Source organism: Rutidosis leptorrhynchoides, chromosome 1, assembly GCF_046630445.1.
Source record: "Rutidosis leptorrhynchoides isolate AG116_Rl617_1_P2 chromosome 1, CSIRO_AGI_Rlap_v1, whole genome shotgun sequence".
In the NCBI taxonomy this organism is placed as follows: Eukaryota; Viridiplantae; Streptophyta; class Magnoliopsida; order Asterales; family Asteraceae; genus Rutidosis; species Rutidosis leptorrhynchoides.
This window is the reverse complement of record NC_092333.1, coordinates 365,575,979-365,602,890: the sequence shown is the minus strand read 5'-3', so window position 1 is coordinate 365,602,890 and position 26,912 is coordinate 365,575,979.

Genomic DNA, 26,912 nt, shown 5'->3' with positions numbered 1-26,912 from the left:
GAGATGGTCATGCTTAAAGTTGCACCTTGGAAAGGCGTTGTTCGATTTGGTAAACGAGGGAAATTAAATCCAAGGTATACTGGACCATTCAAGATTATTGATCGTGTCGGACCAGTAGCTTACCGACTTGAGTTACCTCAACAACTCGCGGCTGTACATAACACTTTCCACGTCTCGAATTTGAAGAAATGTTTTGCTAAAGAAGATCTCACTATTCCGTTAGATGAAATCCAAATCAACGAAAAACTTCAATTCATCGAAGAACCCGTCGAAATAATGGATCGTGAGGTTAAAAGACTTAAGCAAAACAAGATACCAATTGTTAAGGTTCGATGGAATGCTCGTAGAGGACCCGAGTTCACCTGGGAGCGTGAAGATCAGATGAAGAAGAAATACCCTCATCTATTTCCAGAAGATTCGTCAACACCTTCAACAGCTTAAAATTTCGGGACGAAATTTATTTAACAGGTAGGTACTGTAGTGACCCGAACTTTTCCATGTTTATATATATTAATTGAGATTGATATTTACATGATTAAATGTTTCCAACATGTTAAGGAATCAAACTTGTTAAGACTTGATTAATTGAAATGTGTTTCATATAGACAATTGACCACCCAAGTTGACCGGTGATTCACGAACGTTAAAACTTGTAAAAACTATACGATGACATATATATGGTTATATATATAGTTAACATGTTTTTATTATAAGTATGTATCTCATTAGGTATTTTAACAATGAGTTATATACATAAAAATGAGACTATTAATTTAAGAAACTCGAAAACGATATATATAACGATTATCGTTATAACAACGTCTTACTAGGTACATATGAATCATATTAAGATATTGATACACTTGGTTAATTATGTTAAATGATAAGTAAATATATTATTAAGTGTATTAACAATGAAATACATGTGTAAAAATAAGACTACTAACTTAATGATTTCGAAACGAGACATATATGTAACGATTATCGTTGTAACGACATTTAACTGTATATACATCATACTGAGATATATTATATATCATAATATCATGTAATATAACAATTTAACATCTCATTTGTTATAATAAACAATGGGTTAACAACATTCAACAAGATCATTAACCTAAAGGTTTCAAAACAACATTTACATGTAACGACTAACGATGACTTAACGACTCAGTTAAAATGTATATACATGTAGTGTTTTAATATGTATTCATACAATTTTGAAAGACTTCAAGACACTTATCAAAATACTTCTACTTAATAAAAATGCTTACAATTACATCCTCGTTCAGTTTCATCAACAATTCTACTCGTATGCACCCGTATTCGTACTCGTACAATACACAGCTTTTAGATGTATGTACTATTGGTATATACACTCTAATGATCAGCTCTTAGCAGCCCATGTGAGTCACCTAACACATGTGGGAACCATCATTTGGCAACTAGCATGAAATATCTCATAAAATTACAAAAATATGAGTAATCATTCATGACTTATTTACATGAAAACAAAATTACATATCCTTTATATCTATTCCATACACCAACGACCAAAAACACCTACAAACACTTTCATTCTTCAATTTTATTCATCTAATTGATTTCTCTCAAGTTCTATCTTCAAGTTCTAAGTGTTCTTCATATATTTTACAAGTTCTAGTTACATAAAATCAAGAATACTTTCAAGTTTGCTAGCTCACTTCCAATCTTGTAAGGTGATCATCCAACCTCAAGAAATCATTGTTTCTTACAGTAGGTTATCATTCTAATACAAGGTAATAATCATATTCAAACTTTGGTTCAATTTCTATAACTATAACAATCTTATTTCAAGTGATGATCTTACTTGAACTTGTTTTCGTGTCATGATTCTGCTTCAAGAACTTCGAGCCATCCAAGGATCCGTTGAAGCTAGATCCATTTTTCTCTTTTCCAGTATTTTTATCCAAGGAACTTAAGGTAGTAATGATGTTCATAACATCATTTAATTCATACATATAAAGCTATCTTATTCGAAGGTTTAAACTCGTAATCACTAGAACATAGTTTAGTTAATTCTAAACTTGTTCGCAAACAAAAGTTAATCCTTCTAACTTGACTTTTAAAATTAACTACACACATGTTCTATATCTATATGATATGCTAACTTACTGATTTAAAACCTGGAAACACGAAAAACACCGTAAAACCGGATTTACGCCGTCGTAGTAACACCGCGGGCTGTTTTGGGTTAGTTAATTAAAAACTATGATAAACTTTGATTTTAAAGTTATTATTCTGAGAAAATGATTTTTATTATGAACATGAAACTATATCCAAAAATTATGATTAAACTCAAAGTGGAAGTATGTTTTCTAAAATGGTCATCTAGACGTCGTTCTTTCGACTGAAATGACTACCTTTACAAAAATGACTTGTAACTTATTTTTCCGACTATAAACCTATACTTTTCTGTTTAGATTCATAAAATATAGTTCAATATGAAACCATAGCAATTTGATTCACTCCAAACGGATTTAAAATGAAGAAGTTATGGGTAAAACAAGATTGGATAATTTTTCTCATTTTAGCTACGTGAAAATTGGTAACAAATCTATTCCAACCATAACTTAATCAACTTGTATTGTATATTATGTAATCTTGAGATACCATAGACACGTATACAATGTTTCGACCTATCATGTCGACACATCTATATATATTTCGGAACAACCATAGACACTCTATATGTGAATGTTGGAGTTAGCTATACAGGGTTGAGGTTGATTCCAAAATATATATAGTTTGAGTTGTGATCAATACTGAGATACGTATACACTGGGTCGTGGATTGATTCAAGATAATATTTATCGATTTATTTCTGTACATCTAACTGTGGACAACTAGTTGTAGGTTACTAACGAGGACAGCTGACTTAATAAACTTAAAACATCAAAATATATTAAAAGTGTTGTAAATATATTTTGAACATACTTTGATATATATGTATATATTGTTATAGGTTCGTGAATCAACCAGTGGCCAAGTCTTACTTCCCGACGAAGTAAAAATCTGTGAAAGTGAGTTATAGTCCCACTTTTAAAATATAATATTTTTGAGATGAGAATACATGCAGGTTTTATAAATGATTTACAAAATAGACACAAGTACGTGAAACTACATTCTATGGTTGAATTATCGAAATTGAATATGCCCCTTTTTATTAAGTCTGGTAATCTAAGAATTAGGGAACAGACACCCTAATTGACGCGAATCCTAAAGATAGATCTATTGGGCCTAACAAACCCCATCCAAAGTACTGGATGCTTTAGTACTTCGAAATTTATATCATATCAGAAGGGTGTCCCGTAATGATGGGGATATTCTTATATATGCATCTTGTTAATGTCGGTTACCAGGTGTTCACCATATGAATGATTTTTATCTCTATGTATGGGATGTGTATTGAAATATGAAATCTTGTGGTCTATTATTATGATTTGATATATATAGGTTAAACCTATAACTCACCAACATTTTTGTTGACGTTTTAAGCATGTTTATTCTCAGGTGATTATTAAGAGCTTCCGCTGTCGCATACTTAAATAAGGACGAGATTTGGAGTCCATGCTTGTATGATATTGTGTAAAAACTGCATTCAAGAAACTTATTTTGTTGTAACATATTTGTATTGTAAACCATTATGTAATGGGCGTGTGTAAACAGGATATTTTAGATTATCATTATTTGATAATCTACGTAAAGCTTTTTAAAACCTTTATCTATGAAATAAAGGTTATGGTTTGTTTTAAAAATGAATGCAGTCTTTGAAAAACGTCTCATATAGAGGTCAAAACCTCGCAACGAAATCAATTAATATGGAACGTTTTTAATCAATAAGAACGGGACATTTCAATATGGCCCACACACTCGGTTCATAAGGTCCATGAACACAGCTGGTGCGTTAGTCAATCCAAACGGCATAACCATAAACTCGTAATGACCATAACGCGTCCTAAAAGCAGTTTTTGGAATATCATCCTCCTTTACTCGCATTTGATGATATCCAGAACATAAATCGATCTTCGAATAAACCGACAAGCCTTGTAGTTGATAAAATAAGTCGTCAATTCTCGGCAGTGGATAACGGTTTTTGATGGTAAGTTTGTTCAACTCTCTGTAGTCAATACACAACCTAAATGTACCATCCTTCTTCTTGACAAACAAAACAGGAGCTCCCCATGGTGATGTGCTTGGTCGAATGAAACCACGTTCTAATAGTTCTTGCAGTTGGCTTTGTAGTTCTTTCATCTCGCTGGGTGCGAGTCTATAAGGAGCACGAGCTATTGGTGCAGCTCCTGGTACAAGATCTATTTGAAATTCAACAGATCGATGTGGAGGTAGTCCCGGTAATTCTTTCAGAAATACATCGGAAAATTCTTTTGCGACGGGAACATCATTGATGCTCTTTTCTTCAGTTTGTACTTTCTCAACGTGTGCTAGAACAGCATAGCAACCTTTTCTTATTAGTTTTTGTGCCTTCAAATTACTAATAAGATGTAGCTTCATGTTGCCCTTTTCTCCGTACACCATTAAGGGTTCTCCTTCTTCTCGTACAATGCAAATTGCATTTTTATAACATTTGCATTTTTATAACATACGATCTCTGCTTTCACCTTCTTCAGCCAGTCCATGCCAACTATTACATCAAAACTCCCTAACTATACTGGTATCAAATCATTCTTAAATATTTCGCTACCCAGTTTAATTTCTCGATTCCGGCATATATTATCTGCTGAAATTAATTTACCGTTTGCTAATTCGAGTAAAAATTTACTATCCAACGGCGTCAATGGACAACTTAATTTAGCACAAAAATCTCTACTCATATAGCTTCTATCCGCACCCGAATCAAATAAAACGTAAGCAGATTTATTGTCAATAAGAAACGTACCCGTAACAAGCTCCGGGTCTTCCTGTGCCTCTGCCGCATTAATATTGAAAACTCTTCCACGGCCTTGTCCATTCTTGTTCTCCTGGTTCGGGCAATTTCTAATAATGTGGCCCAGTTTTCCACATTTATAACAAACTACATTGGCATAACTTGCTCCGAACTACTTGCTCCGCCATTACTCGTTCCGACACCATTTGTTCCTTTCGTTCTGTTAACCCCTGGTCCGTAGACCTCACACTTCGCCGCGCTATGACCATTTCTTTTACACTTGTTGCAAAATTTGGTGCAGAACCCCGAGTGATACTTTTCAAACCTTTAGCATAGCTGCTTCTGATTGTTGTTGTTGTTGCGGTTGTTATTGTTGTTGGGATGATTGATGTAGTTGCTGTTGTTGTTGTTGTTGGGCCATTTGTTGTAGTTGCGATTGATGTTGCGATTGTTGTGATAATTGTTGCGATTATTATTGTAATTGCTGTCGTTGTTGTATTGGTGATTCTTATCACCGTTTTCCTCCCACTTTCTTTTGACTTGCTTCACATTGGCCTCTTCAGCCATCTGTTCTTTAATTCTTTCCTCAATCTGATTCACTAGTTGTGAGCCATTCTACATGCCTGTTGTATGGAGGCGGGCTCGTGTGAACTTATATCTTCTTGGATTCTTTCCGGTAATCCTTTCACAAACGCGTCGATCTTCTCTTCCTCATCTTCGAACGCTCCCGGACACAATAGGCACAATTCTGTGAATCGTCTTTCGTACGTGGTAATATCAAATCCTTGGGTTCGTAACCCTCTAAGTTCTGTCTTGAGCTTATTGACCTCGGTTCTGGGACGGTACTTCTCGTTCATCAAGTGCTTGAATGCTGACCACGGTAGTGCGTACGCATCATCTTGTCCCACTTGCTCTAGATAGGTATTCCACCATGTTAACGCAGAACCTGTGAAGGTATGCGTAGCGTACTTCACTTTGTCCTCTTCAGTACACTTACTTATGGCAAACACCGATTCGACCTTCTCAGTCCACCGTTTCAATCCGATCGGTCCTTCGGGTCCATCAAATTCCAAAGGTTTGCAGGCAGTGAATTCTTTGTAGGTGCATCCTACACGATTTCCTGTACTGCTATATCCAAGGTTATTGTTGGTATGTAGCGCAGCCTGTACTGCGGCAATGTTTGAAGCTAGAAAAGTACGGAATTCCTCTTCATTCATATTCACGGTGTGTCGAGTAGTCGGTGCCATTTCCTTCAAAATAGTCAAATGGAACAAGTTAATCATACAGAATATTAAGAGTAGTTAATAGTATTTCGTAGCATAATATGAACTCATTTATAAAAGCTTTTTCTTCATATTAGCGTTTTATAAGTTTAAATTCGGGTAGTACCTACCCGTTAAGTTCATACTTAGTAGCTAATATACAATTCAACTACTATAATTCTATATGAAAAACTGATTATAATAATATTTCGCGTTCAAACTTTTATACAGCACACTTCCTGCCAATAAGAGAAGATGACAAGATGGAGAAGTTAGCACGACTGTATTTGAAGGAAGTCGTCTCCAGACATGGAATACCAATCTCTATTATCTCTGATAGGGATGGTAGATTTATTTCAAGATTCTGGCAGACATTACATCAAGCATTAGGAACTCGTCTAGACATGAGTACTGCCTATCATCCACAAACTGATGGGCAGAGCGAAAGGACGATACAAACGCTTGAAGACATGCTACGAGCATGTGTTATTGATTTTGGAAACAGTTAGGATCGACATCTACCGTTAGCAGAATTTTCCTACAACAACAGCTACCATTCAAGCATTGAGATGGCGCCGTTTGAAGCACTTTATGGTAGAAAGTGCAGGTCTCCAATTTGTTGGAGTGAAGTGGGGGATAGACAGATTACGGGTCCGGAGATTATACAAGAAAATACCGAGAAGATCATCCAAATTCAACAACGGTTGAAAACCGCCCAAAGTCGACAAAAGAGCTACGCTGACATTAAAAGAAAAGATATAGAATTTGAAATTGGAGAGATGGTCATGCTTAAAGTTGCACCTTGGAAAGGCGTTGTTCGATTTGGTAAACGAGGGAAATTAAATCCAAGGTATATTGGACCATTCAAGATTATTGATCGTGTCGGACCAGTAGCTTACCGACTTGAGTTACCTCAACAATTCGCGGCTGTACATAACACTTTCCACGTCTTGAATTTGAAGAAATGTTTTGCTAAAGAAGATCTCACTATTCCGTTAGATGAAATCCAAATCAACGAAAAACTTCAATTCATCGAAGAACCCGTCGAAATAATGGATCGTGAGGTTAAAAGACTTAAGCAAAACAAGATACCAATTGTTAAGGTTCGATGGAATGCTCGTAGAGGACCCGAGTTCACCTGGGAGCGTGAAGATCAGATGAAGAAGAAATACCCTCATCTATTTCCAGAAGATTCGTCAACACCTTCAACAGCTTAAAATTTTGGGACGAAATTTATTTAACAGGTAGGTACTGTAGTGACCCGAACTTTTCCATGTTTATATATATTAATTGAGATTGATATTTACATGATTAAATGTTTCCAACATGTTAAGCAATCAAACTTGTTAAGACTTGATTAATTGAAATGTGTTTCATATAGACAATTGACCACCCAAGTTGACCGGTGATTCACGAACGTTAAAACTTATAAAAACTATACGATGACATATATATGGTTATATATATAGTTAACATGTTTTTATTATAAGTATGTATCTCATTAGGTATTTTAACAATGAGTTATATACATAAAAATGAGACTATTAATTTAAGAAACTCGAAAACGATATATATAACGATTATCGTTATAACAACGTCTTACTAGGTACATATGAATCATATTAAGATATTGATACACTTGGTTAATTATGTTAAATGATAAGTAAATATATTATTAAGTGTATTAACAATGAAATACATATGTAAAAATAAGACTACTAACTTAATGATTTCGAAACGAGACATATATGTAACGATTATCGTTGTAACGACATTTAACTGTATATACATCATACTGAGATATATTATATATCATAATATCATGTAATATAACAATTTAACATCTCATTTGTTATAATAAACAATGGGTTAACAACATTCAACAAGATCATTAACCTAAAGGTTTCAAAACAACATTTACATGTAACGACTAACGATGACTTAACGACTCAGTTAAAATGTATATACATGTAGTGTTTTAATATGTATTCATACACTTTTGAAAGACTTCAAGACACTTATCAAAATACTTCTACTTAATAAAAATGCTTACAATTACATCCTCGTTCAGTTTCATCAACAATTCTACTCATATGCACCCGTATTCGTACTCGTACAATACACAGCTTTTAGATGTATGTACTATTGGTATATACACTCCAATGATCAGCTCTTAGCAGCCCATGTGAGTCACCTAACACATGTGGGAACCATCATTTGGCAACTAGCATGAAATATCTCATAAAATTACAAAAATATGAGTAATCATTCATGACTTATTTACATGAAAACAAAATTACATATCCTTTATATCTATTCCATACACCAACGACCAAAAACACCTACAAACACTTTCATTCTTCAATTTTCTTCATCTAATTGATCTCTCTTAAGTTCTATCTTCAAGTTCTAAGTGTTCTTCATATATTTTACAAGTTCTAGTTACATAAAATCAAGAATACTTTCAAGTTTGCTAGCTCACTTCCAATCTTGTAAGGTGATCATCCAACCTCAAGAAATCTTTGTTTCTTACAGTAGGTTATCATTCTAATACAAGGTAATAATCATATTCAAACTTTGGTTCAATTTCTATAACTATAACAATCTTATTTCAAGTGATGATCTTACTTGAACTTGTTTTCGTGTCATGATTCTGCTTCAAGAACTTCGAGCCATCCAAGGATCCGTTGAAGCTAGATCCATTTTTCTCTTTTACAGTAGGTTTATCCAAGGAACTTAAGGTAGTAATGATGTTCATAACATCATTTAATTCATACATATAAAGCTATCTTATTCGAAGGTTTAAACTCGTAATCACTAGAACATAGTTTAGTTAATTCTAAACTTGTTCGCAAACAAAAGTTAATCCTTCTAACTTGACTTTTAAAATTAACTACACACATGTTCTATATCTATATGATATGCTAACTTACTGATTTAAAACCTGGAAACACGAAAAACACCGTAAAACCGGATTTACGCCGTCGTAGTAACACCGCGGGCTGTTTTGGGTTAGTTAATTAAAAACTATGATAAACTTTGATTTTAAAGTTATTATTCTGAGAAAATGATTTTTATTATGAACATGAAACTATATCCAAAAATTATGATTAAACTCAAAGTGGAAGTATGTTTTCTAAAATGGTCATCTAGACGTCGTTCTTTCGACTGAAATGACTACCTTTACAAAAATGACTTGTAACTTATTTTTCCGACTATAAACCTATACTTTTCTGTTTAGATTCATAAAATAGAGTTCAATATGAAACCATAGCAATTTGATTCACTCAAAACGGATTTAAAATGAAGAAGTTATGGGTAAAACAAGATTGGATAATTTTTCTCATTTTAGCTACGTGAAAATTGGTAACAAATCTATTCCAACCATAACTTAATCAACTTGTATTGTATATTATGTAATCTTGAGATACCATAGACACGTATACAATGTTTCGACCTATCATGTCGACACATCTATATATATTTCGGAACAACCATAGACACTCTATATGTGAATGTTGGAGTTAGCTATACAGGGTTGAGGTTGATTCCAAAATATATATAGTTTGAGTTGTGATCAATACTGAGATACGTATACACTGGGTCGTGGATTGATTCAAGATAATATTTATCGATTTATTTCTGTACATCTAACTGTGGACAACTAGTTGTAGGTTACTAACGAGGACAGCTGACTTAATAAACTTAAAACATCAAAATATATTAAAAGTGTTGTAAATATATTTTGAACATACTTTGATATATATGTATATATTGTTATAGGTTCGTGAATCAACCAGTGGCCAAGTCTTACTTCCCAACGAAGTAAAAATCTGTGAAAGTGAGTTATAGTCCCACTTTTAAAATCTAATATTTTTGGGATGAGAATACATGCAGGTTTTATAAATGATTTACAAAATAGACACAAGTACGTGAAACTACATTCTATGGTTGAATTATCGAAATCGAATATGCCCCTTTTTATTAAGTCTGGTAATCTAAGAATTAGGGAACAGACACCCTAATTGACGCGAATCCTAAAGATAGATCTATTGGGCCTAACAAACCCCATCCAAAGTACCGGATGCTTTAGTACTTCGAAATTTATATCATATCCGAAGGGTGTCCCGTAATGATGGGGATATTCTTATATATGCATCTTGTTAATGTCGGTTACCAGGTGTTCACCATATGAATGATTTTTATCTCTATGTATGGGATGTGTATTGAAATATGAAATCTTGTGGTCTATTATTATGATTTGATATATATAGGTTAAACCTATAACTCACCAACATTTTTGTTGACGTTTTAAGCATGTTTATTCTCAGGTGATTATTAAGAGCTTCCGCTGTCGCATACTTAAATAAGGACGAGATTTGGAGTCCATGCTTGTATGATATTGTGTAAAAACTGCATTCAAGAAACTTATTTTGTTGTAACATATTTGTATTGTAAACCATTATGTAATGGGCGTGTGTAAACAGAATATTTTAGATTATCATTATTTGATAATCTACGTAAAGCTTTTTAAAACCTTTATCTATGAAATAAAGGTTATGGTTTGTTTTAAAAATGAATGCAGTCTTTGAAAAACGTCTCATATAGAGGTCAAAACCTCGCAACGAAATCAATTAATATGGAACGTTTTTAATCAATAAGAACGGGACATTTCAATATGGCCCACACACTCAGTTCATAAGGTCCATGAACACAGCTGGTGCGTTAGTCAATCCAAACGGCATAACCATAAACTCGTAATGACCATAACGCGTCCTAAAAGCAGTTTTTGGAATATCATCCTCCTTTACTCGCATTTGATGATATCCAGAACATAAATCGATCTTCGAATAAACCGACGAGCCTTGTAGTTGATAAAATAAGTCGTCAATTCTCGGCAGTGGATAACGGTTTTTGATGGTAAGTTTGTTCAACTCTCTGTAGTCAATACACAACCTAAATGTACCATCCTTCTTCTTGACAAACAAAACAGGAGCTCCCCATGGTGATGTGCTTGGTCGAATGAAACCACGTTCTAATAGTTCTTGCAGTTGGCTTTGCAGTTCTTTCATCTCGCTGGGTGCGAGTCTATAAGGAGCACGAGCTATTGGTGCAGCTCCTGGTACAAGATCTATTTGAAATTCAACAGATCGATGTGGAGGTAGTCCCGGTAATTCTTTCAGAAATACATCGGAAAATTCTTTTGCGACGGGAACATCATTGATGCTCTTTTCTTCAGTTTGTACTTTCTCAACGTGTGCTAGAACAGCATAGCAACCTTTTCTTATTAGTTTTTGTGCCTTCAAATTACTAATAAGATGTAGCTTCATGTTGCCCTTTTCTCCGTACACCATTAAGGGTTCTCCTTCTTCTCGTACAATGCAAATTACATTTTTATAACATTTGCATTTTTAACATACGATCTCTGCTTTCACCTTCTTCAGCCAGTCCATGCCAACTATTACATCAAAACTCCCTAACTATACTGGTATCAAATCATTCTTAAATATTTCGCTACCCAGTTTAATTTCTCGATTCCGGCGTATATTATCTGCTGAAATTAATTTACCGTTTGCTAATTCGAGTAAAAATTTACTATCCAACGGCGTCAATGGACAACTTAATTTAGCACAAAAATCTCTACTCATATAGCTTCTATCCCCACCCGAATCAAATAAAACGTAAGCAGATTATTGTCAATAAGAAACGTACCCGTAACAAGCTCCGGGTCTTCCTGTGCCTCTGCCGCATTAATATTGAAAACTCTTCCACGGCCTTGTCCATTCTTGTTCTCCTGGTTCGGGCAATTTCTAATAATGTGGCCCAGTTTTCCACATTTATAACAAACTACATTGGCATAACTTGCTCCGAACTACTTGCTCCGCCATTACTCGTTCCGACACCATTTGTTCCTTTCGTTCTGTTAACCCCTGGTCCGTAGACCTCACACTTCGCCGCGCTATGACCATTTCTTTTACACTTGTTGCAAAATTTGGTGCAGAACCCCGAGTGATACTTTTCACACCTTTAGCATAGCTGCTTCTGATTGTTGTTGTTGTTGCGGTTGTTATTGTTGTTGGGATGATTGATGTAGTTGCTGTTGTTGTTGTTGTTGGGCCGTTTGTTGTAGTTGCGATTGATGTTGCGATTGTTGTGATAATTGTTGCGATTATTATTGTAATTGCTGTCGTTGTTGTATTGGTGATTCTTATCACCGTTTTCCTCCCACTTTCTTTTGACTTGCTTCACATTGGCCTCTTCAGCCATCTGTTCTTTAATTCTTTCCTCAATCTGGTTCACTAGTTGTGAGCCATTCTACATGCCTGTTGTATGGAGGCGGGCTCGTGTGAACTTATATCTTCTTGGATTCTTTCCGGTAATCCTTTCACAAACTCGTCGATCTTCTCTTCCTCATCTTCGAACGCTCCCGGACACAATAGGCACAATTCTGTGAATCGTCTTTCGTACGTGGTAATATCAAATCCTTGGGTTCGTAACCCTCTAAGTTCTGTCTTGAGCTTATTGACCTCGGTTCTGGGACGGTACTTCTCGTTCATCAAGTGCTTGAATGCTGACCACGGTAGTGCGTACGCATCATCTTGTCCCACTTGCTCTAGATAGGTATTCCACCATGTTAACGCAGAACCTGTGAAGGTATGCGTAGCGTACTTCACTTTGTCCTCTTCAGTACACTTACTTATGGCAAACACCGATTCGACCTTCTCAGTCCACCGTTTCAATCCGATCGGTCCTTCGGGTCCATCAAATTCCAAAGGTTTGCAGGCAGTGAATTCTTTGTAGGTGCATCCTACACGATTTCCTGTACTGCTATATCCAAGGTCATTGTTGGTATGTAGCGCAACCTGTACTGCGGCTATGTTTGAAGCTAGAAAAGTACGGAATTCCTCTTCATTCATATTCACGGTGTGTCGAGTAGTCGGTGCCATTTCCTTCAAAATAGTCAAATGGAACAAGTTAATCATACAGAATATTAAGAGTAGTTAATAGTATTTCGTAGCATAATATGAACTCATTTATAAAAGCTTTTTCTTCATATTAGCGTTTTATAAGTTTAAATTCGGGTAGTACCTACCCGTTAAGTTCATACTTAGTAGCTAATATACAATTCAACTACTATAATTCTATATGAAAAACTGATTATAATAATATTTCGCGTTCAAACTTTTATACAATATTTTACAAACTTACAATACCGCTTATTTTACATAAAGCATGAAATATAGCACACAATAACTTTGATACAAGATAGTTGTGAAGATAATTCTAGCTAGTACACAAGTCGTTCAGCAAAGGCAATAAAGACACGTAATTCATACGTCCAGAAACAAGTCATGCATTCTGGTTTTACTAGGACTACTTCCCATCCTTGGTCTTGTGGAACATAACCGTTATGGCCGTTGATAAGACAGCGTGTTGTAACATCGTCAAAGCGACGAGGGTTATGTAATGACCAACAGTCTCGTAATAACCTAAAAACCTAATTTCTTACCCCAATTACCGACTCCGTCACTTGTGGAAACGTTTTGTTTAATAGTTGTAGCCCGATGTTCTTTTTCTCACTTTGGTGAGAAGCAAACATTACTAACCTGTAAGCATAGCATGCTTCTTTATGTTGTATGTTAGCCACTTTTTCTAAATCATGAAGTCCTATATTCGGATACATTGAGTCAAAATAATTTCTTAACCCGTTGCGTAAAATAGCATTTGGGTTCCCCGCAATATATGCGTCAAAGTAAACACATCGTAACTTATGGGTTTCCCAATGTGATATCCCCCATCTTTCAAACGAAAGTCTCTTATAAACCAAGACATTCTTGGAACGTTCTTCGAATGTCTTACAAACTGATTTCGCCGTAAATAGTTGTGCCGAAGAATTCTGACCGACTCTAGACAAGATTTCATCAATCATGTCTCCGGGTAGGTCTCTTAAAATATTGGATTGTCTATCCATTTTGTGTTTTTATACTGTAAAATAGACAAGAGTTAGATTCATAAAAAAAATACTTATTAATACAAGCAATTTTTACATATATCATAAAGCATAAGCACACTATATTACATATATTACACCACATGAATACAACTATCTTATTCCGACTCGCTCGTTTCTTCTTCTTCAGTTTTGGTTCATTTTACCAAGTTTCTAGGGATATATGATGTTCCCCTAATACGAGCTGTCGTTTTCCACAACAGTTTAGAAAAACCTGGTGGTTTAGAGGTTCCCGGGTCATTGTTGCAACTTAAGGGCTTTGGGGGTTGACGATACATATAAAGTTCATCGGGGTTGGAATTAGATTTCTCTATTTTTATGCCCTTTCCCTTATTATTTTCTTTTGCCTTTTTAAATTCAGTTGGGGTAATTTCTATAACATCATCGGAATTCTCGTCGGAATCCGATTCATCGGAGAATTGGTAATCCTCCCAATATTTTGCTTCCTTGGCGGAAACACCATTGACCATAATTAACCTTGATCGGTTGGTTGAGGATTTTCTTTTACTTAACCGTTTTATTATTTCCCCCACCGGTTCTATTTCCTTCTCCAGTTCCTCCTCTTCCGGTTCTGATTCTTCTTCCGGTTCTTCTTCGGGAACTTGTGAATCAGTCCAATATATATTCGACTCTTCGTTATTATTAGGTGAGTCAATGGGATTTGTGTTAGAGGTAGACATCTATCACAAAATATCAAACATGTTAAGAGATTAATATATCACATAATATATACATGTTAATAATATATAGTTTCCAACAAAAATGTTAAGCAATCATTTTTAAAGAAAACACGGTCGAAGTCCAGACTCACTAATGCATCCTAACAAACTCGATAAGACACACTAATGCAAATTTTCTAGTTCTCTAAGACCAACGCTCTGATACCAACTGAAATGTCCCATTCTTATTAATTAAAAACGTTCCATATTAATTGATTTCATTGCGAGGTTTGGACCTCTATATGAGACGTTTTTCAAAGACTGCATTCATTTTTAAAGCAAACCATAACCTTTATTTCATAAATAAAGGTTTAAAAAGCTTTACGTAGATTATCAAATAATGATAATCTAAAATATCCTGTTTACACACGACCATTACATAATGGTTTACAATACAAATATGTTACATCGAAATCAATTTCTTGAATGCAGTTTTTACACAATATCATACAAACATGGACTCCAAATCTTGTCCTTATTTTAGTATGCAACAGCGGAAGCTCTTAGTATTCACCTGAGAATAAACATGCTTTAAACGTCAACAAAAAATGTTGGTGAGTTATAGGTTTAACCTATATATATCAAATCGTAACAATAGACCACAAGATTTCATATTTCAATACACATCCCATACATAGAGATAAAAATCATTCATATGGTGAACACCTGGTTACCGATATTAACAAGATGCATATATAAGAATATCCCCATCATTCCGGGACACCCTTCGGATATGATATAAATTTCGAAGTACTAAAACATCCGGTATTTTGGATGGGGTTTGTTAGGCCTAATAGATCTATCTTTAGGATTCGCGTCAATTAGGGTGTCTGTTCCCTAATTCTTAGATTATCAGACTTAATAAAAAGGGGCATATTCGATTTCGATAATTCAACCATAGAATGTAGTTTCACGTACTTGTGTCTATTTTGTAAATCATTTATAAAACCTGCATGTATTCTCATCCCAAAAATATTAGATTTTAAAAGTGGGACTATAACTCACTTTCACAGATTTTTACTTCGTCGGGAAGTAAGACTTGGCCACTGGTTGATTCACGAACCTATAACAATATATACATATATATCAAAGTATGTTCAAAATATATTTACAATACTTTTAATATATTTTGATGTTTTAAGTTTATTAAGTCAGATGTCCTCGTTAGTAACCTACAACTAGTTGTCCACAGTAAGATGTACAGAAATAAATCGATAAATATTATCTTGAATCAATCCACGAACCAGTGTATACGTATCTCAGTATTGATCACAACTCAAACTATATATATTTTAGAATCAACCTCAACCCTGTATAGCTAACTCCAACATTCACATATAGAGTGTCTATGGTTGTTTCGAAATATATATAGATGTGTCGACATGATAGGTCGAAACATTGTATACGTGTCTATGGTATCTCAAGATTACATAATATACAATACAAGTTGATTAAGTTATGGTTGGAATAGATTTGTTACCAATTTTCACGTAGCTAAAATGTGAAAAATTATCCAATTTTGTTTTACCCATAACTTCTTCATTTTAAATCCGTTTTGAGTGAATCAAATTGCTATGGTTTCATATTGAACTCTATTTTATGAATATAAACAGAAAAAGTATAGGTTTATAGTCGGAAAAATAAGTTACAAGTCGTTTTTGTAAAGGTAGTCATTTAAGTCGAAAGAACGACGTCTAGATGACCATTTTAGAAAACATACTTCCACTTTGAGTTTAACCATAATTTTTAGATATAGTTTCATGTTCATAATAGAAATCATTTTCCCAGAATAACAACTTTTAAATCAAAGTTTATCATAGTTTTTAATTAACTAACCCAAAACAGCCCGTGGTGTTACTACGACGGCGTAAATCCGGTTTTACGGTGTTTTTTGTGTTTCCAGGTTTTAAATCATTAAGTTAGCATATCATATAGATATAGAACATGTGTTTAGTTGATTTTAAAAGTCAAGTTAGAAGGATTAACTTTTATTTGCGAACAAGTTTAGAATTAACTAAACTATGTTCTAGTGATTACAAGTTTAAACCTTCGAATAAGATAGCTTTATATGTATGAATCGAATGATGTTATGAACATCATTACTACCTCAAGTTTCTTGGATAAACCTACTGGAAATGAGAAAAATGGATCTAGCTTCAAAGGATCCTTGGATGGCTTGAAAGTTCTTGAAGCAGAATCATGACACGAAAACAATTTCAAGTAAGATTTCCACTCGAAATAAGATTGTTATAGTTATAGAAATTGAATTAAAGTTTGAATATGATTATTACCTTGTATTAGAAAGATAACCTACTGTAAGTAACAAAGGTTTCTTGATCTTGGATGATTACTTGGAATGGATTTAGAAAACTTGGAAGTAAACTTGCAATCTTGGAAGTATTCTTGATTTTATGAAACTAGAACTTTTGGAATTTATGAAGAACACTTAGAACTTGAAGATAGAACTTGAGAGAGATCAATTATATGAATAAAATTGAAGAATGAAAGTGTTTGTAGGTGTTTTTGGTCGTTGGTGTATGGATTAGATATAAAGGATATGTAATTTTGTTTTCATGTAAATAAGTCATGAATGATTACTCATATTTTTGTAATTTTATGAGATATTTCATGCTAGTTGCCAAATGATGGCTCCCACATGTGTTATGTGACTGACATGGGCTGCTAAGAGCTGATCATTGGAGTGTATATACCAATAGTACATACATCTAAAAGCTGTGTATTGTACGAGTATGAATACGGGTGCATACGAGTAGAATTGTTGATGAAACTGAACGAGGATGTAATTGTTAGCATTTTTGGTAAGTAGAAGTATTTTGATAAGTGTATTGAAGTCATTCAAAAGTGTATGAATACATATTAAAAAACTACATGTATATACATTTTAACTGAGTCGTTAAGTTATCGTTAGTCGTTACATGTAAATGTTGCTTTGAAACCTTTAGGTTAACGATCTTGTTGAATGTTGTTAACCCATTGTTTATTATAACAAATGAGATTTTAAATTGTTATATTATCATGATATTATGATATATAATATATCTTAGTATGATATATATACAGTTAAATGTCGTTACAACGATAATCGTTACATATATGTCTCGTTTCGAAATCATTAAGTTAGTAGTCTTATTTTTACATATGTATTTCATTGTTAATACACTTACTAATATATTTACTTATCATTTAACATAATTAACCAAGTGTATCAATATCTTAATATGATTCATATGTACCTAGTAAGACGTTGTTATAACGATAATCGTTATATATATCGTTTTAGAGTTTCTTAAATTAATAATCTCATTTTTATGTATATAACTCATTGTTAACATACCTAATGAGATACATACTTATAATAAAATCATTTTAACTATATATATAACCATATATATGTCATCGTATAGTTTTTACAAGTTTTAACGTTCGTGAATCACCGGTCAACTTGGGTGGTCAATTGTCTATATGAAACCTATTTCAATTAATCAAGTCTTAACAAGTTTGATTGCTTAACATGTTGGAAACACTTAATCATGTAAATAACAATTTCATTTCATATATATATAACCATGGAAAAGTTCAGGTCACTACAACCACCTCCTTTATATAGATCTGTGCCAAATTCTCCATCTTATCTATTTCTTTAATCGGTAGAAAATGAGCTGACTTAGTGAGACGATCAATGATAACCTAAATCGTATCATAATGAAAGGACCCGTTCATATACATTATAAACGATTCACAATAGTTGATTACATCGCGAGGTATTTGACCTCTATATGATACGTTTTACAAACATTGCATTCGTTTTTAAAAGACAAACTTTCTTTACATCTAAAATTGACGGCATGCATACCATTTCATATTACATCCAACTATAATTGACTTAATATTAATCTTGATGAACTCAACGACTCGAATGCAACGTCTTTCAAAGTATGTCATGAATGACTCCAAGTAATATCCTTAAAATGAGCTAATGCACAGCGGAAGATTTCTTTAATACCTGAGAATAAACATGCTTTAAAGTGTCAACCAAAAGGTTGGTGAGTTCATTAGTTTATCATAATCAATCATTTCCGTAATAGTAATAGACCACATGATTTCATATACATAAACGTTTTAATAAAAATATTCTAAGTGGTTGAGCACTTGGTAACCATACTTAACATTTAATCAACGTCGCATATTCCCTTTATTATGAAATCTCACTACACTGTACCAAGTGTAGTCACTGAAACGAAGTACTGTGCAACCATTGAATACTGGTCGTCCAGTCCGGTTGGGGTTGTCAGGCCCGATAGATCTATCAACAGGATTCGCGTTTACAATACTGCATGTAAATGGTAGTTACCAAGCTATTAGGGAAAAATATGCAAAGTGGTACAACTCAACGTAGAATATGTTTTTAGTACTTGTGTCTATTTCGTAAAACAGTTATAAAACAGTGCATGTATTCTCAGCCCAAAAATATATATAAAAAGGGAGTAATGAAACTCACAATACTGTATTTCGTAGCAATTATGTATATGATGGCACTGAACAAGTGCATGGTTTTCTCGGATTTACGAACCTATATTAAGTATATATATTTATATGTTGGTCAATATTTGTCTAACAATTTAGGTCAAGTCGTAGTGTATCACAATCCTAATGCTCGAGACCGACATGCAAAAGTCAACAAAAGTCAACTTGACCCAAAATGACTTCCAAAATCTATACATGTTTATTATATAACTTATATATAGTCGTTTTATATATTTAAATATATTTATCAGATCTTATTATACTAAATAATACAAGTCATTTATTAATAAATAAAAATTTATATATTTAAATTCATATATGATTAAAATATACTTTTATATATCTCAAGTGATAAAATTTATAAAATTCACTTAATATCATAAAAATATAGTGGTATGTATTATTAATTTAATTATATTACGTGTGGTAAAAATATCTTTGTACGCATATTTATTTGATAAAATAATATTGATAATAATAATAATGATAAAAATAATAAAATGATAGTTTCAATAAAAATATAAATTTTTAGTAATAAAGATAATTTTAGTAATAACATCAACTGATAACAATTATAATAATCGTTTTAATAATAATATTAAAATTAATAATAATTCAGTTGACCATATCTTTTAATCCGTTCATCGAACCCACACGATTTCTAAATGAAAAGTTATTAATTTTTCTTTAGCTTTTCAACGACATGCATATCATATACCTTATCTCAGTAGCATATGTATCAAATTCATGATTTATCATAAACTATTTAACGACGAAACTAAGGATACAAACATGCATAATCATATATACTCGAGCACTAGTCAGGGATACACTATTAATATATAAAAGATAAGATATGAATGCTAACGTATCAATATTGTGATTCAATATTGCAGGAAAGTACGTAGACGCAACAAAAATGATAAACGTTAGGTTGACCTCACGAGCAATACCCTCGAACAATACCCATAACCTCCATAGCTATAACCCATAATTTCCTTAGCTCTATTCCGTTTGAAAACTTATTTTGAAATCGTCTGAATATAACTCCGTCGTAGTATTTTATGTATACTAATAATATCTTGAAATAATACTAAGTAAATATATATATGTAATTCGATTGAGAGAGTTTAGAGAAATATATTTTCAAGTTTCTATGAAATAATGAAACCTATTGAATTCTATTTATAATAGATTTTTGAATTATTAAAGTGAATTATTAAAGTATGAATTATTAAAGTGAATTATTAAAGTATGAATTATTAAAGTAAATTATTAAAGTATGAATTATTAAAGTGAATTATTAAAGTATGAATTATTAAAGTGAATTATTAAAGTTAAAGTAAAGTAAAAGTAAAGTAAAGATAAAGTTAATGTATAGTAAAAGTATAAAACTATGTACGTATAATACGCGTATAAATATATTTAATATTAATTTAAATCGTTATATCATAAAACGTTTTAGAAAAGTAGAATTATATATATTCATAATAGGTTTCAAGTTTTTAAATTACAGTCTGTTGGTGAAGCATGAGATAAAGTCCAAAGATTTAATAAACGTATGAAATCATCTTAATGAAAAATGTCGAGTTACTTAACTTGTCGATATCCAACATCTAAGTTATTTACACTCCACGTTCTTAATTATAGATCACTTTACCATTTTCCGAATATTGTCAAAAAGAATAGATTTCTTAAATCACAGTGAACCTCATAACATTGGCCCGTAATCATATCATAATGTATCTGATAATTCAATCATTTAAATATATCGAAACAAATACGTTCATGTAAAGTATCATATATCTAATACTTTGTTAATGTTTTCAGTTAATATTATATATTATATATACATATCTATATACACATAATTGTTCGTGAATCGTCGAACACGGTCAAAGGGTAATTGATTACATGAATGTAGTTCCAAACTTTTTGAGATTCAACATTACAAATTCTGCTTATCGTGTCGGAAACATATAAAGGTTAGGTTTAAATTTGGTCGGAAATTTTCGGGTCGTCACAGTACCTACCCGTTAAAGAAATTTCGTCCCGAAATTTGATCGAGGTAGTCATGGCTAACCATAAAAATGTTTTCATGACGGATATGTGTTGATAGATAGGATTTTATTACCATAGAGTAATATGGATAAAATGATCCGATTACTCGAAGCGTATAAGTGAAGCTATCATAAAATAGTGGAATGAGGAAAATAAGTTTCGTCATAATTTTTGACGTAGTCATGGTTGAATTCCGAAATTCAAGGGATTAAAAAAAAAATCTTGGAAATCTATAAGATCTGTTTCTTCGTGATTTAAGGAAATTAGGATCTCTTTAATTAAATGTTGATCTGTCCCGATTACTATGTCTGATATTTCCCTTATATATTTACCTTTTCCATTCCATTAGTTTTTATCACTTCTATACTCAATTCCAATTTCAAAAGATTGCGAAAATGCTTAATCCAGTTCTAATCCTTGTCCTTATCCTTACTATCGCAATAATCATTCTCCTTTTCCAACTTCCACCGAAGGAATCTGTTTTCTTCTACTTCGCCCTTGGAGTTATAGTGTTTTTAATTCTCCCGTGTCCTTATGTTGCGATAAACATTGAAATACACGGTTTGTAATTTATGTGTTGTTATTGGACTTTATATTCTCCCTTACATTTCAGAGTTTCATACTTTTGTTGTCTCTTCCCGGCTTTAAGTCAAGCGAATAATGGTCCAGAATTAGTAGGTATGAAGTTTTGGATGAACATAGTTAATGTTCTAAGAAGGAAATCGTAATGGTACGATCTTGATTTGGTAAATTACCAGAATATCCAGAAAGATAGAACTATCAAGAAGATATGTTCTTAATATGTTTGGAGATTTGGTAGAATGTAAGAGTCGTGTAAATGGCACATGATGACGGTATGTTCTGTGAATCATCACGTTCCATTAGAAACTCAGCATGAATTACTGTAATATAATTACGTTGATCAAGTGTCATTATATTATACTAACTCATGCTTCAGTTCCCAACACTACTTCAAAACAATCATATTTGAATTTTTTTTTCAGAATTTAGAAACCAATATAGTTTCTTTTATGTTGCAGACATTATGGAGAGATAAATGATCTCAGATAAGAATAGTTATGAAAATATCTCCAGAAATATGGAGAATATGTAAAATGAGAGATACGAAGATATCTTACAATATTTAAGATAAGATGATGATGAAGAATAAGGTCCGCAAAGGTTTAGAGTTAGGAGCAAGGTATTCGTTAATGACTTCGTCATAAACAGAATCATCAAGATTCTTTAAATACAAACTTTGGTCCTTGTATTTGTCCTTGGTCTCCTTCACGGTCTGCTCAATCCATTGTTCAGTACCAACTCTTCTCTTTTTCTGAGCTTTACCAACACATTATTTTTTGTCATCAAACTTTTGACTGTTAAAGTCGTTTACAGTTTCTGCTGCTTCATTAGCATTTCGAGAACTAATTCACAATTTGAGATGTTTTTCAGAAACTTCACATTCGAAGTGTGTAAATTTAGGAGATAGACGTTATATGTATATATAACTATTGAAGTAGAAATGCTGCGAGATTTCAAAATACTGATTGTTGATTTTCAGTAATTGGTATGGTAATTCTTGTTGCAAGATGCGGATGAGTAAGAGATTGTAACATCCCGCGTTTTTCCGTTAAATTTATTTTAATACCGTCTTTTTTTTTGATAATATCTTCCATTATCTAAATTAAAAGTTTCGTTAACTAATGTTCTTAATATTTCCGTTATTGGATTATAACACATTCCGTTTACTCTCGCGTGTTTAAAATATCCATTCGGTTAAATCCCGCACCCGCTTTTAAACTCGAGGGACTATTGGCGTCAAGTGGGCAAACTAGTTGACTAGGTCAACTAGTCAACCCACCACTACCACCACTCATTCACTTCCTCTTCCATTTCTCTCTTTTCTCTCTAGTTACCAAGAAACCATTTTAAACATCTTCAAAGATTCATCATCTAAATCAATTCAAGGAAGCAAACATCAAAACAAATTACATATTCGTGATCCTCTCTTCATCCTCTTCGATTTGGTACCAATTTCATAGCTTGGGGTAAGGTTTCTAAAAACTCTAGATTTCTCAAATTCATTTTATAAACTTGAAATGGTGTTAGTTAGTGTCTATGGCTCAAGTCTAACATGAATATATGTTTGGTTTGCTCGATTTGTTGTTTTTGGAGTAACTAGCATGAACTTGAAATGGGTGTGCTTAATCTTTGATTTTGGATGAGTTAATGTTGTTTAAATGTTAAAGTTCATGTATTAAAAGTGTTACTAGCATCATTAGCTTCAAATTGATGTGTAGGTTGATTTAGAAAAGCTTCCTTTACAAAATTATTGAATTCATGATTTTGGTTAGGGTTTGATGAACTTTAAAATGGGATTTTGATGCATTGAATGCTTGTTAATGTTGTTAGTAAGTATTTAATTGTATTGTATGTTTCATTACCTTCAAAACGATGTATCGTATGTGTAAATTGGATTCCCGAGTTAAGAAATGCGTTTTGTGAACTTGAAACCTTGATTTTGAACGTTTAATGATCATTTATTGAGGTTTTCATTGTTGATAATGACGGATTTGATTCATGAAATTTGTGTATTTGTATTCCTTGTTAAATTACCTTTCCAACAATATAAGATACGTGTTTTGAATGTTAACGAGTCAAAAGTTATGATCGTTTGAAGTTGAAATCGTCTAAGTGTAAACTGCCCAGAATTTCTGCATCAGATGCAGATGCGGCGCATCTGCCTCAGGTGCGGCGCATCTGAGGCAGACTGCCCATTTTGGTCAATTTTTGTTTAATTCTAAGCATGCTGCGCACCCCCGATCAACATGAAACTTGGACAACATGCTCATATATGATTTCTAAGCTTAGGAAAATAGTTCGGGACCCGACCCGACCCCGTTGACTTTTTCGTTGACTTTGACCAAGTTTGACTTTTAGTCAAACTTAACAAAACACTTATGCAATCGTTCTAATCTTATTTTATACTTGATTCTTGCATGAAACTTGATAACGTGATTCACATGCTATTTATTCGAGTCGTAACGAGCCATAGGACTAATTGAACACATTTCACCCGACCTTGTGTCGTAACCGGTTAATTGATACAACTTACTTGTTTAGGTCAAGGCTAAGCAACTTTCATGCACACGTTTACTTTGTGAAGTACTTTTATACTCGCGCACTCGAGGTGAGATCATAGTCCCACCTTTGCAAATACTTTTATACTTTAAATCGTGGGCTGAGAAACATATACTTTATATACATTTTATACGGTTTATACTTTCATTATTTGAACACAAATACGAATACAAGAGCAAAGAAACATACGAGTTAGAACAAAAATCCTCAAGTTCAATTACCATTAGTTACACTTGTAGGGTGTGAGCGAGAATTTATGTTGTGTGGCCATACGGGTTTGACGAACCCTCGTCTAACGAATGAAACGTATTTTCGGTGTATAGTGTAGGTTCTAACACTATTATGCAGAGGTAAGATTCAGTTAAGTTTTGGTAATTGGGTGCTCGTGATACAGACAACATCTTTTGGGATGTATATGCTTGATATTCACTTTATACAAAATCTTATGGTTTACAAATAACATCTTTTGAGATGTATACTTTTTGATACAAACACATCTTTAGAGATGTATACGCTTGATACTAAACCTTGTGATTCAAAAACATACTTTTACAAATACATTTATGATCTCACCAACGTTTTTCGTTGACAGTTTTCTATATGTTTCTCAGGTTCATACATGGCTATTTGATACATGCTTCCGCGTACTTTCATACTTGCTTGGGGTCGAGCATACATGCATACACTCTGATTTCTTGCTTGGAGTCAAGCATACATACATACTTACGCTATTTATAGCAACTGTGATTTTCAACTAATTATGTCGCAAGTTATTTCATTTATACATTACTGCTTTTGTAAACTTAAACTTGTTGTCGATCCGTTTGGTAAACTAAACTTTGCAAGTCTTGTACTTTTCAAATGAATGAAACATAGTTTTGGTCAAACGAGTCTCATATAGGGACTACGACCACGTAACGGGACCTAAGTTAGCAGCGCCGTCAATGACGATTTTGTCGGGTCGCTACAGATGGTATCAGAGCGTTGGTTGTAGGGATCTAGGATGTGCATTAGTGTGTCTGACAGAGTCGTTAGGACGCATTAGTGAATCTAGACTACAACCGGATAGTTAGCCATTTCATTCTGACATACATTTGCTATAGATAGCACTTATTTGACTACTTGTGCATTATACTTGAATCATTCTTAGGCAAACTTCTTAATGGTACCAAGCTTTCATCATACGAACTCGTATTCTGCAACTTTCTGGTAACACACGTAAATTCATGATTCACACACGTAAGGATGACGACGACTTCATTAGTCACACTTGTTCGGGAACTCTGTCTCCCAGATTGTTATTCACCACCGTTTCAACTTACTATCGGTGTCACACCGGTGTTCCTCACTATCTATCATTTCTTGTTACTACCATCACTACTCTAGGTGAGTATCGTCATCACTATTTATCACTATGGTTGCGTACTACTCGTTATCATGATTCGTTACTCTTTTCATACCTAAATACATTATTATTTGACTTGAACCGCATGGACGTGAACAATCATTTATACACTTCCCTCGGGGAACGCTTCTATAGATTTGCACTAATTCTTACGATTAATACGAGTCACGTTAGAGACGTCGTTACACTTTGTTCATTTTAAATCTTCACGATTACAAGAACTTGATTTTATGGAGTGATGTGAGAATGGAGGTATGAGTTAGCATAATATAACAACACTCGATCAACGTGGTTATATTATGGTAAGTCATACCAAAGTTCTAATGACACGTGATGGTGGTTGGATTCGATCAACCTAATCACCACCATGTGCCATGTACATGACTTCACTTTTCTTGTTTGGATATCCGAAAACTCCGAGAATATTGATAACAACCATACCCGGGACACATCTTCGATTATTGTCGAACTATATTTATGCTTCCAAATGAATGGCAAATTCTTTCAACTTTAAACATATGTTATACATTTATACTATCTCGTCTTCGAGCAGTTTTATCGACGAACTACAAAATGTTTGGTATGCTCACATCGAGGCGGAAACTTCTCTCGCCTTATACTCGTACTTCCGTTTAAGGAAATATTTATTCTAAATTCTCAATGGAGAGAGAGACTCTTCACGTTATACTAGTATTCGCCACGAGGGTGAATAGTCCTAAGGAACGTTTTTTTGAACCCGATAAGAAACATGCTCTAACGAACGTTTTCGAAAACCGATAAATCTTCCGCGGCGCGAAATTCTTGAGAAACAGAAACTTGTTCCAACAAACATTTTCAAGTC